Below are 13,029 nucleotides of genomic sequence, written 5' to 3' on the forward strand. Positions count from 1 at the left end.
CAAAAGCAAAAAAAGGCTTACTTAAGGATACATAGCGAAATTGACAAATTAACTCATGGCTACTGAAAATATGAAGACTTAAGAACACATATGTAAAAGGATGTGTGGGTGATTTTATCATTAACATTTGTAGCTTCGCAAGTTAAAATTATAAGGGCAGTATGACTGCAGCATTGGCTGACCATGTTTTGTATTGAAGTGAGAAAGCATTGCTCCTGTGCCTGGGTACACACTGCCTACCTATGCTGCTAACCTACCACCGCTGAGACGGTACAGATGACCGCAAAAAGTACATAAATTAGATACTTGATCTTATTCGTATAGCTCTTATTCAAAAAACGCAGAACATTGGCGATATTTTGTAAGTGAGCCATCAGAAGAAATTTCAAATATGAATAAAATTTCACTTATAAGAATCTGTGTGCATGTGGGACCCCATTCAAGGGGTTAGGATACTATTAAATGTTAAAAGGACTTGATAATGAGGAACTGAGGTCATGGATCCAGCTGGTAGCATGTAGAGGGTTTCTCCAATAACTTCCACATTCCTGAGCAATATAGGGAAGGGTGTATGGCATCCCAATGTATATTTCTCTTCCTCGCTCTAAGCCTGTGTCTGAAACAGACCCCCATCATGGGAGGGGATATCATTTCACCTTTATGTTCCGTGTTCGTTGTAGTAGCTGTGCAATGAACTTGGTGGGGTAAGTCAACCAATAACGCACCTTCCCAGTTCTGTGTATGACATGATGACTCACCTGGGCTCATCCTAAAACTTAGGCAGTGGAGCATCGTGAAAGAAAGACTGTGTGGCAGCTGTTAACATCATTTGTTCATTGTAGACAAAGCTTCGGAAGAAGTCATGTTCACCTGGATTTTCTAGCCTGATTCATCAAGTTAAACTCTCTGTTCTCCCAGCCAAGTAGTTTTTACCTTTGCTGTTTACCCTAACACAGGAAGGATTTGTTTTATTTCTTTGGAATTTCTGTTTTCTTAATCTAGGTGCATGAGCCAGTTTCATAAAATTTCCAAAACCCCCTCATGTAACACACCGCATAGACCGTAGCATCTCATTCACAGAGGATAACTTTTTTTCATTGTCGATGACAAAATGAAAAAGTGGCATATTGCACATTGTTGCTTTTTATTCCACAATATATTCTTCAACTTGAATAGCGGTAAAGGTACTCAAGTCATGTGTGTTGGAGGAGGGCAGAAAAGTACAGAAGGCAGTCAGAGACCGCTAGTCAGAGCCACGATGGTGCATTGTGGTCACTGGTTCTGGGAATGTTTGGTGACATCAGGATGTTTCTCTCTCCTTTATTATCAATTTATAGTTTTATGGTAAGTTTGAAAGATTGAGATGCACAAAAAACAAAAGCCAATAGTTCCAGAGGTTTTACAGTGTGAATAAGAACCTCAGGCCACATCATTTATGGAAAGTATTTCCTGCCCTTAAATAGAGACAGGAAAAATGGTAGGTTCATAGGTTTTACTTAATGCCTACTCATTAAAATCAATTTTTCCTTCTTGTGAATGGAGCTGATGTTAGTATTTTAACCCTAATTTAGATTATGTACATGGAAGGAAGGGAAAGAAAACCCTGATTTTAGTCTTTTCTTTAGTTTTGTATGTATTTCTTAAATATGTGGCAGATATAATTTCATTCTCTTTCACAGTAAAGCTTCAAGAGAAGCAGCCCACAGTGTTTAATGACCTAATTATTTATGGAAAACAATAATTTGTATTTAGTCATTTGCAATACTATACATCAGTTCTTCTTTAAAGTTAGAGTTAAATCTAGATTTTAGTGAACTTCACTCTTGGTCATTTTACTGGAGTTTTTAATTGGGGATAATGGGATGGGTAATATGCTGTATAATTTCAGAATCAGAACTCTTTTTAGATAAGGAATGTTAGTAGTCTAAAGATTTCTTTATTTCAATCTTACAGGATTCTTTATTTTTTTAACTTTTAAAAGTGTTTTCATTTATTTTTGAGACAGAGAGAGACAGAGCATGAGTGGGGGAGGGGCAGAGAGAGAAAGAGGGAGACACAGAGTCAGAAGCAGGCTCCAGGCTCTGAGCTGTCAGCACAGAGCCAGACGCGGGGCTCGAACCCGCAAACTGTGAGATCATAACCTGAGCCAAAGTTGGACGCTTAACTGACAGAGCCACCCAGGCGCCCCTCAGTCTTATAGGATTCTTTTCTCATTTACTGATAAAAGCTGGTTGAAGTTTGATTCTTTATAAGAAAATGTAAAACTTGGTGAAATGAAAATAGTCACACGTGTGATTATCGGCTTCTGAAAAAAGATGAGCTGTTAGTTACAATGGACACAAAGTTAGAGGAAACAATCCCCGAATCACAACGATGAATGAGAAAGCCTGAGCCAAGGATCGGATCCCATAATCACTCTGGAAAACCTACTTTTGAGGCTGTTTTTTAAGACATGACATTTAACATCTATCTCTTGGGGAAGAAAAGTTTAGTCTGCCATTCAGTCTCTAGGAGGCATCGCAAAGATACGCTACTTCACATGACATCCTGTTTCAGCGATTCACCACGAAGGCACATATGCCCTTCTCCCCTTCTGGCTAAAAATAGTTCCTTAGGTCTTCCACTGTCAGCTGCTCTATACATCTCCCCCCACCCCTCCAAGGAATTCAGGACCCAATGACCACATTTCAGAGTGGGAAGACAGACTATGGACTGGGCCTAGGTCAGCCACTCTGCTTTCTCTCTTCTCTGAAAAGTTCTGGCTACCTTGCCTCATTCTCTTTAAGTGTGTGTGTTTTATAGTGTGCGGATGTGGTCAGATCTCTTCAGTCAGACTGTGAGCTCTTAGAGGACAAGAACTATTTCACGTATTTTTCGGGTAGGCCCTGGCACATGGTAAGTGCCAAGGAAATCCATGCTTTACTTATCCGGGCATTATAACTGGCATGGTGAAGAACTACGAGACCAGTCAAGAGCTTGTTATAAACCTGCTCTGCCTACTTCATCCAGTTGTTGTGAACAACAACAACAAAATTGGAAATACTGGCAACATACATGCTCACTGGTGACATAGTCTTCACCTTGCAGCCACGTGCACTTGGATAGATAGAGGAGCATATTGACACCGACTGTCTGTGCCTTCCTTCTGTTTGGGATTCTAGGACTCCTGCATCCTTAGTTTTGTGACATCTGAGTAGATTATTATTGCAGGCTCTTGAAACGTGACTTCCGTGTTCTCCAGGCTTGTCGGTAATACAGCACACGCTGCTAAGCAGTCCATGGGAAGGGCATGTGCTCTTGTGATACACTTCAGGGGCACAGCAAGGAGTGTTGGAATGACTTTGACTGTGACCTTTGGTGCTTGTGTCCTGCTGTTACAAGAGCTTCCCGAATGCTGTCAGCCTTTGGATGTTCTAACATGTTACTAAGCAAAGGACTAAAGCAGGAAGAGGAGGACTGGAACGATTCCACCCAGAGATAAGGCAGTGGCAGAGAAAGGGTACTGCCTCAAAGACATAAAATGTGGTTTTGTTCCTGGCCTTGCAGCTTACCGGCTCGAATGGCATTGGGAAGTTACTTCTGATCTCTAGGCCTCTATGTCCTCATCTGTACAGTGGGGGTATTAGAAGCCTGCCCAGGATCCATCCGACATTGTCTGAGTCTGGTAACGGGCTAGGAGGGAGAGAAAGCATTTCCCATTATGAGTTGAACAATCCTACTACAGTATACTGCCATTATAGGAAGCTACCCGTTTGTGGAAGTAGAAATGCATAGACGGACAGACTGGAGTTCAGACGCTCAGTCAGCCAGGGGCCGGCGGTGTGGGTCCCGTTTGGTCTCCATCCACCTGTTTCTCCTCTTCTGGGAAGTGAAGTGAATCACCCAGCCTCATGAGAGCCTGCCTGCATGTAGTGGGTGTTGAATAAATGTTCTCCCTTTGAAGAAAAGCAGGAATAAAAAGGGTACCATTTCCTCAAATTTCAATAGTTGCCAATTCTCCTATCGTATTTAGTAGGGATTAAACATCTGAGTTAATTTATAATTTTAAAAGAACATTTAAGGGAAATCTCAAACTGGAACCCTTATTTTTTTATTTGAATTTTTATTTAAGCATATCTGGAGAAAAATTTCAAGATCTGATTAGATTTTATCATGTAAAAAAAAAAAAATGGAATAATGATGCCAGAAATCCATTAGTTTGTTAAGACAAAAAGATACCAAATTTTGGTGTGGCAGTGGTATTTGGCCACATTTTTTTAAAAAAGGAATTCTGAGTTTGTATACTTCAGAGATAACTTATTGATATATTTACAGGTGAGATGATTGGTTGTCTGGGATTTGCTGCAAACGAAATGGGAGAGCAGAATGGATGGGGAGAAAGATAAGACTGGCCAGGATTCAGTCATTATTGAAGCCGCACAACAGGGGGCTCGTGTAACCATTCTGCCTGATTTTGTGTATATTTGAAATTCTTGAAAGTAAATGTTTAAAAAGGAAAAGAAGCTCTCTAAATACAAATATAAAAATACATGGGTGCACAGGTATCAGAGGGAGACATGAGGGAAACATGCCTCACTCAGTTAGCCTCACTGTTTTCTGAGTCTGAGGGGAAGGAGCTGACCTGAGTCCCTCACCAACCACAGCAGTGCTAAAGCCTGTGGTTCCCCTCCCTTTTCCTTCCCTTGTAGAGGCCTGTGCAATTCTGACCTGCGCGCATGTAGGCAGAGTAGTGGCAAGAGTGGAGCAAAGAGAGAGAGAAAGACATTCGGTGTTTTGCCAGTTTGAAGTACTCTAAGGGAGTCAGTGACTGGGCTGTAAAAAGACCCTGTGTGTTCCACTGGGGGACGAAGCCTAACACCTTTTTACGACGGGTGTGGAGTGGGGAAGGGTGCAGGTATGGCAGCAGACAGATTTAATTGTATTCTCCCTGGCTTCCTAAAAAAAAATGCCAGGCCAAAGATCCCTCTGAGCTCCCTAATTTTAGAGGCAGGACAGAAGGGAATAATGGCCCTTTTCCTAGCTTGCAGTAACTTTTGCAAACCATTCTGCAGGACATTCATAATGAGGTGGTGAAGGCATTTCTGTAACACAAAGAACTGACTAGTACCATGAAGTCAGCTATATTGAGTTTTTGCTTGATGTTTCTCATTATTCCTCATCATCCCAGTACAAGGAGCTTAGAGCTAGTCAGGGCTCAATAAATAGTGATTCAGATGCTATTTATTGTAAGTGAGAGCCAGTGCCAGACTGTAGAATATTGAGAATTTTGAGACAGGTGCTATTTTGGAAAAGACCTCAATCTTTAGGCTTAATAAAGAAATAGAGACAGGTGCAGGTATTGTAGCCAGACGTACCCAACAGGCAGTTACATGAACATTTAGTAGCTTTAGAGAAAAGGAAAAAAAACAACAACCACCCAACAACAAAGCCTTTTCTTTACCTCAGTAAAGCATTATGTTTAATTTAACATAAAAGGTTTAATATGTATCTGTGTGTAAAAGCTTAGTAAGACAGTGTTACTTTAATGACTTTATCAGAAGGAAAGAAAAGACATTATAAAAATGCCACTTGCGTTACCCTTTAACAGAGCCTCATTATTACCTCCCCTACTGGGGAACAGGAGCCAGCATAGCTAGTAAATTGGTGGACTTATCTTAGACATATGAATTTGCTTATCATTTAATATTTTCTGATGACCCACTGCTTGAGATCTTTTGATCTGTAGTGAAATCTTTGCATGTCGCTACCTGGCTTCAAAGAAAAACATGCAGGAGCTGTCTTCTTGCTAATACAAGAAGACCATTAAAAAAAAAAAAAAAAAAAACAGGAAAGAATCTCTGTGCTTGCAAAACCCATTTTAAGGAAAAGCTATCCTCCACTAAAGAAGCAGTGTTGGACTGATTTTAATAATGTCAGAATGGCCAATAAATGTATTAATAGAAAGAATTGAAAATCAATGAGCTGTGATGGTAATTACAGATAGTACCCAAGGGAAATATAGCAGGCAGACAAATCCTTTCCCTTGGGGCCTGCCCTGGGCAAAGCTATGAAGTTGATAATTCTGCCCTCCTTCTTTCCCGTTAGCAATGTACTTTCTCCTTCAACTTAATTCTCCTCCACTCACAACCCAGACCCTCCCAACTCCCTCTGCTGTGATGGCTCATGCTACCCACAGATGACCCATTCTAACTGTAGTCTTCTTAATTGAGGAAAATGTAAAGTGCTATTCTCTCCAGGAGTTATTTGCATTTTTATAGGGTCAGTGCTTTGTAAAAAGGAACACTTCTTGAAGAGATTTCATGCTCTGAGTAATTTGGAAATTTTGATTTGGGGAAAATTAACCTCTCCAGAATATTTCGGTTTATGTTCTCCCTTGTGAACTAGTCTTTGTGGTAGAGTTTTTTGTTTGTTTGTTTGTTTGTTTGTTTGTTTGTTTGTTTTTTAAACAAAAAAAGGAAAATCTGGATCCTGAGGTAAGTGTTTCCCTTTACCTAGGTGTGTTTTCATGTGCTAACATTTGCATACTGATTCACTGTTTATAACTGTCAATATAGCTTATTTAACCCTTGGAGGACTTTTGCTTCTGACCATGAGGGATTAATTGCCATGGGAATTGACCTCTTACCATAAACAACTAGAAAACCAGACAAAAGGTATAAAATGTTTTTACATATTGAACAACAGGCAGATAAGGACTATGATCCTGGAGAGTAAGGCGGGAAAGGAGGTGAACTCTACTGGTGCATTAGCCTACAACCTAAGGGCAAAGCCGGAAGGAAGAGTCCAGATAGGGCCTAGCTGTCACTGTGTTAGGCGGGCAGTGATTGGGATTTGGGAGAGGTCAAGGCAAACTGGTTTTTGAGGGGAACAGTAATAGCGAGGGAGAAGTTGTACAGAGAGCTCTGGAGATCTTCAGAGTGGTCACCTTGATAGGGTTTGCCTAAGTAATGATCTACCTATGTGTGCAGGAGGACAAGGAAAGAATAAGGAAGGCAACAAAGTGGAACAGTTCTTAGAGCTCACATACAGTTCACACATACCCAGAATGGAGAGACCCCTTCATACATGAGGCATTTGGTAGAGGTCTCAGAAGGGTCACAGGTTAGTCATGGGGCTCAGTTAGTCCCACGGTAGTCTGGTCAGGGGCTTGCCATGATGGACACGAGAAGCAAATCCTGAAAGGGTCCAACTGATCTGCAAGTTACACAGTTGTGCCGGAACAAAATCCAGCACTGTAGAGAAAGACACAATAAGCTATAGTCTTCGATAATGTAAAAGTTGCATCATCTGGCATTTGATGATAATTGATTGGATTGAACAGTTAGAGAAAAAGACTAAGAAAATGAACAAAGCCTTAGTGACCTATGGAGCAATCTTAAGTAGTCTAACGTATGTACATTTGAACCATCAGGATGGGGAAGGTCAGAAAAATTATTTGAAGAAATAATGGCCAGGCTGTGATTGTATAGTGGTTAGTACTCGGTGTTGTGAAGAAATAATGGCTGGACATTATCCAAATGTGATGAAAACACATAGATCTAAGAAGTTCAGTTAGCCCCAAGCCGAAAAACCACGCCAAAGCACAAAATAATCAAATTGCTGAGAACAGGTCTTGAAGAATAGTCTTAAAAGCAGCCAGTGGAGAAAAGGAGAATGTGTATGTTGTAAATCCTAGAGCAACCACACACACGCACATACACACACACACAATAAAACAACCAAATATAGTTAATAAACCAATGGTGAAAATGAACTGGAAACATTTTTAAAACTACTCAGTTTTATCTGAATGAAGGCAGCAAAGAGGAAGGATGAACAAGGAACAGATAGGAGAAATAGAAAAAAAAAAGAGCAGGTTGGTACCTTTATTTAATTTTTAACGTTTATTTATTTTTGAGAGAGAGAGACAGAGGCAGAGACAGAGAATGAGAATGGAGGGGGCAGAGCGAGAATCCCAAGCAGGCTCCGGGCTCTGAGCTGTCAGCACAGCACCCTATGTGGGACTTGAACTCACGAGCCGTGAGATCATGGCATGATCTGCCAAAGTTGGATGCTCAACCGACTGAGCCACCCAGGTGCCCCAGCAAGTTGGTACATTTAAACACAGTATGTTGATAATTCTGTGAAATGGGAAGAGTTTAAGCACTCCCTTTAAAAGATAGATTGTCAGCTGGGAAATAAAAGCAAGTCCTAACTACATGCTCTCTGTAAGATGTTCTCCTTAAATATAAAGATACAGGTACACTGGGCGTAAAATGATGCAGTCAAGAATAGTCAAAATCGTGAAATAGAAAAGAAAATGGTGGTTGTCAGGGGTTTGGTGGTCGGGGCTATGGGCTGCTGTTTAATGGTGTAGTGTTTCAGTTTTGCAAGATGAAAAAAAGATCTGTTACAGAGTAATGTGAATGTGGTTAACACTACTGAGCTGCACATACAAAAATGGTTGAGAGTGAATTTTATATTATGTGTTCATTACCTCACTTAAAAATAAGTTTAAAAACCTGCAGAACTGAAAAAAAAAAAAAAAAAAACCAAAAACCTGTAGCACGGATGATTCATAACTATACCAGAGAGCTTATATGGATCACTGAACTGAGTGGCTGAAAGAAGACGTTGGCAGCAATGTTTCAAATGGCCTCATATGGGATGTGACTCTTTTAAAAACATACTTGTTATAGCAGCAGCCACTAGTGAGTAAATGGGCCTATTTTTACCTACAATGGCATACTTCTTAAATAAATGTTGGGTTTAATAACACCCTTCTTCTGACGCTGGAGGAAAAAGTTTTGTGTGAAACGTGAGGTCATTTGTGTGTAATTTGCCCTGCCTTAGTGATTGTGGGCCAGGCTTATCCTTCTGCAGATCAGACACTGGAATTCTTCTGTCTGATAACATTTTTATTATTAAAAAATTGAAATATGTGAAAAAAATCCTTTCAAGAAGAAAATGAAAGGCATGATCACGTTACCTTGAAATAACAGCCATTAATAGTTTAAAATATTTTCTTCCAGGAACGTGTAAGTCTCTACCAAACATTATCTTAAACAAAGTAAAAGCATAGAAAAAGATACGTATGTATAGACTAAGTCACAACAAAAACAAAACTGTGGTCCTGTATTAATATTAGACAAAATAGACTTCAGAACAAGGAATATAAATAACCAGGATAAAGTGGACCATTTCATAATGATATAGGAATCAATTTATTAAGAGGACATAACAGTTCTAAATACTTTTGTGCCTTAGTAAGCCCTTGGGTATATGTAATATCATCCCCATTCCTAAGGAAAATCGCACAGATGCTGTGTGTCAGGATCATACCACCAGTAGTAACAGAGATGGAACTGGAGTCTGTGTCTTGTAAATCAGAATCTTGTCACTATTGCAAGCTGTCTCTGTGGCTCAGTTTTCATAGCTATTGTAACTAGGACATTGGAAATGATCTGATCTAAAATAACTCCCACTATAATATTAATGTTTAGCAAGGATTTAAGCAGATCTTACAGAAAATTTTAGTTCACGCCAATAAATGCAAATTTACCAAGAGAGATTCAGTGGCCATTCTAGTAGTCTACAGTAAGTATGAGCTTTCGGATGTCTCTTTTATCTTAATTGCATAGGATTAAAAAAATTTACTCTGTAACATGTTTTTATTTTAATATACAGTAATGTTTGCGGGGCTCCTGGGTGGCTCAGTCGGTTGAGTGTCTGACTTCGGCTCAGGTCATGATCTCTTGGTCTGTGAGTTCGAGCCCCGCGTCGGGCTCTGTGCTGACAGCTCGGAGCCTGGAGCTTGCTTCGGATTCTGTGTCTCCCTCTCTCTCTGCCCCTCCCCCGCTCACACTCTGTCTCTCTCTCTCTCTCTCTCTCTGTCAAAAATAAATAAACATTAAAAAAAATTTATTGTACAGTAATGTTCGCAAGCACATAACAATAGGTTAAAATGTACAAAAATATTCCCTGGTTATCAGATGGGCAAAGTTTTATTTCACTGTGTTCCTGTCAGTTTCAGAAATCTGATTGAGCAGAGCTGACACCACATAATCAGATTCACTTTCTAGAAAACTTCTCTGTCTCTGTCATAGTTTCTTAAGAACCCAGAATTTTATAAATATGTAACAACAGAAAGATGTCAAAGTCGCCTTTTTTTTTTTTTTTTTTTTTTTTTTTTTATTGCTTTACAAATTATGTCTTGCTACCAAGGTACATTCCAGCTGGTGGCAACTTTGATCAATTTAATATCTTCCTCCCTGGTCATGTCTCTGGCCTGTGGAAAAATGAATCTGTCTCTGATCCACTGGTCAGTCCTTTTTCTTGTCTGGAGGGAATATTATCAGACGATTTTCTTAGTAAAAATAACCTATGTCTCGTCAGTCGTAAATGAACTCTGACGTTAAGATGACTGACTCCTGGTTCTTATGACCAATTCTGTTTCTGACTCTCAAACTTCAGTTTCATTGCTGTGGTTTTGTCCTAAATAATTATATATTTTTCAATAAAGCCAATAAGATGATGATTCATTCTTAAAGCCTATATTTGCTAAATAAGATAATCTTACTATTGTTTAAAATTAAGAGAAAGAATGTACTTATGTTCTTTTTTTTCGAAAACCTTAGTTGTATACTTTTTTCGTTTTCAGCTTGAAAGGAATTAGTACAATTGTAGGTTTAAAACCTCTGACCCTTTGTCTAAGTCAGCTGTAAGAAGGTAGAACAAGTCTCTTGGATCACTTCAGGTTTTATTATAAATGTCATATAAAGATGAATATTCAGAGGCGCCTGGGTGGCTCAGTCAGTTGAGCATCCAACTCTTGATTTTGACTCAGGTCATGATCCCAGGGTCGTGGGACTGAGCCCTGCATCAAGCTCCATGCTAAGTGTGGAGCCTGCTTGAGGTTCTTTCTCTCCCTCTCTTTTTCTCTCTTTCTCATTCTTGCTCCCCCTCAGTTTCTCTCCCCCACTCATGCACTCTCTCTGTCTCTCTCTCAAAAAATAAAAAATTTAAAAAGTATGAATATTCAGACATAGATCATCAATATATTAAATGTAGATCATCAGTATATTACTGTATTTACTAAAAAAACAAAGAAGCGAAGCATCTGAGGCAAAGTATTTTCTATGAACAGTGCAGTGGCTTCTGGCACATTTTAGGGACCTGACAGTTTGGACATTGTTTTTAGGCCCATACACTTGATCTTATCATGTACAAGATACATTTTCCCCATTAAATATTATACTCAATAAATTTTTTTTAATTTTTTTATTTTTTTTAATTTATTTTTGAGACAGAGACAGACCATGAATGGGGGAGGGTCAGAGAGAGAGGGAGACACTGAATTTGAAACAGGCTCCAGGCTCTGAGCTGTCAGCACAGAGCCCGACGCGGGGCTCGAACTCACGGACCGCGAGATCGTGACCTGAGCCGAAGTCGGATGCTTAACCGACTGAGCCACCCAGGCGCCCCTAAATTTTTTTTTTTTAAAGTAAGCTCTTGAAATTTTTTTATGTAAGCTCTACCCCCATCCTGGGGCTTAAATTCATGACCCTGAGAGCCAGAGTCACATGCCAATTGAGCCAGCCAGGCGCCCAAGTAAAACCTTACTATTTTGTTGGAAATTTTAGTTTTTTACCTTAACTATTTTGCATGGGAAAATGATTTTCATATACATCATTATTAATATGATAAATGTCAATAATATGTCAAAACTCTTAACATCTATTGTTTTATCAAATCATAAGTTAGATATAAAGGCAGTTTTCTCTCTCTGTTCTCATTGCATGGCTGTCTGCTGTCATTTGTTCTCATATCCCTCCCACCAAATTATATTTGCCACAGTGGCTTCTGATTTCCACATTGACATTCCATATACACATATCAGTGGAGATTTTACCTTCATCTGTCCTCCTTGGATTATTCTGGGGGTATATGTTCACATTTATGTGCGAGATTTTGAACTACAAAAATATTTCTGAGAAGGATGTGAAACATCCTATATTTAGTCACAGGAAGGGATATAGAATTCAGCTAGAATAAACGAAATTGTATACATAATGTCTAACATAGTGCTCTATGTTAAGTAAGCAGTAAAAAGCAACTGCTCTAGGGGCACCTGGGTAGCTCAATGAAGCATTCAACTCTTGATTTTGGCTCAGTTCATGATCCCATGGCTGTGAGATCGAGCCCTGCTTTGGGCTCTAGGCTGGCTGTGGAGGCTGCTTGAGAGTCTCTCTCTCCTTCTCTCTCTGCCCCTCCTGTTCTTCCCTGCTCACTCTCTCTAAAAAAAAAACCAAAAAACAAAAAAACCCATGACTCCTCTTGCAATTGTTATTGTAGTCTGAATTTCTTCTTAATTTAATGATAAAAGATAATATTTTATATATGTAAATTAAGATGCATGCCTAGTAAATTTGCATAGATCTTGAAAAAAAGACAATATTAGTTATGCTCCAAAGCTACACTGTTTCATAAGACTCTATTATCAATTAAAAATCATACTGTCAATCCATATGTTTACACAATAAAAATAATATATGTTGATATTGTTCTTATATACCTGCCTTTATCAAATTCGCATTTAAAAGTAAGCACCTGGGTGATCAGTCGGTTAAGCATCCGACTTGATTTTGGCTCAGGTCATGATCTCACTGAGTTCTAGTCCTGCATTGGGCTCTGCTCCTCACTGTCAGATTCTCTCTCTCTCTCTCTCTCTCTCTCTCTCTCTCCCTGTGTCTCTGACCCTCCCCTGCTTGCTCTCTCTCTCAAAAATAAATAAATAAACTTAAAAAAAATAAGTGTCTTTAGTTATTTATTCTTGGTCTTAACTCAGTGATACTGTATCCCATTGTATATAGCTAACTGCCTAAACATAAAGAGCTAAAAACACTTGTTACTGTAGAAAAACATTTGAAATATTATTCAGAAACATACCTGGCCATGATAGTTAAAGGAATAATGGTTTAAAAATTGCTATTTTATAAAACAAAACGAAACTCTTTTCTAGTGAGTATTTATAAAGGATTTTATTTTAAG

The 13,029-nt window shown here is 39.2% G+C and overlaps 1 protein-coding gene across 10 annotated transcripts in view; it reads left to right on the forward strand.

The window, feature by feature from the left end:
* Nucleotides 1-13,029, forward strand: part of KLF12 (KLF transcription factor 12) — a 443,329-nt gene that overhangs the window by 193,755 nt on the left and 236,545 nt on the right. The gene's annotated exons all lie outside the window — the stretch shown is intronic.

The sequence above is a fragment of the Panthera pardus genome, unplaced genomic scaffold (assembly GCF_024362965.1).
Source record: "Panthera pardus isolate Hobbes unplaced genomic scaffold, ASM2436296v1 HiC_scaffold_1, whole genome shotgun sequence".
Taxonomy (NCBI): Eukaryota; Metazoa; Chordata; class Mammalia; order Carnivora; family Felidae; genus Panthera; species Panthera pardus.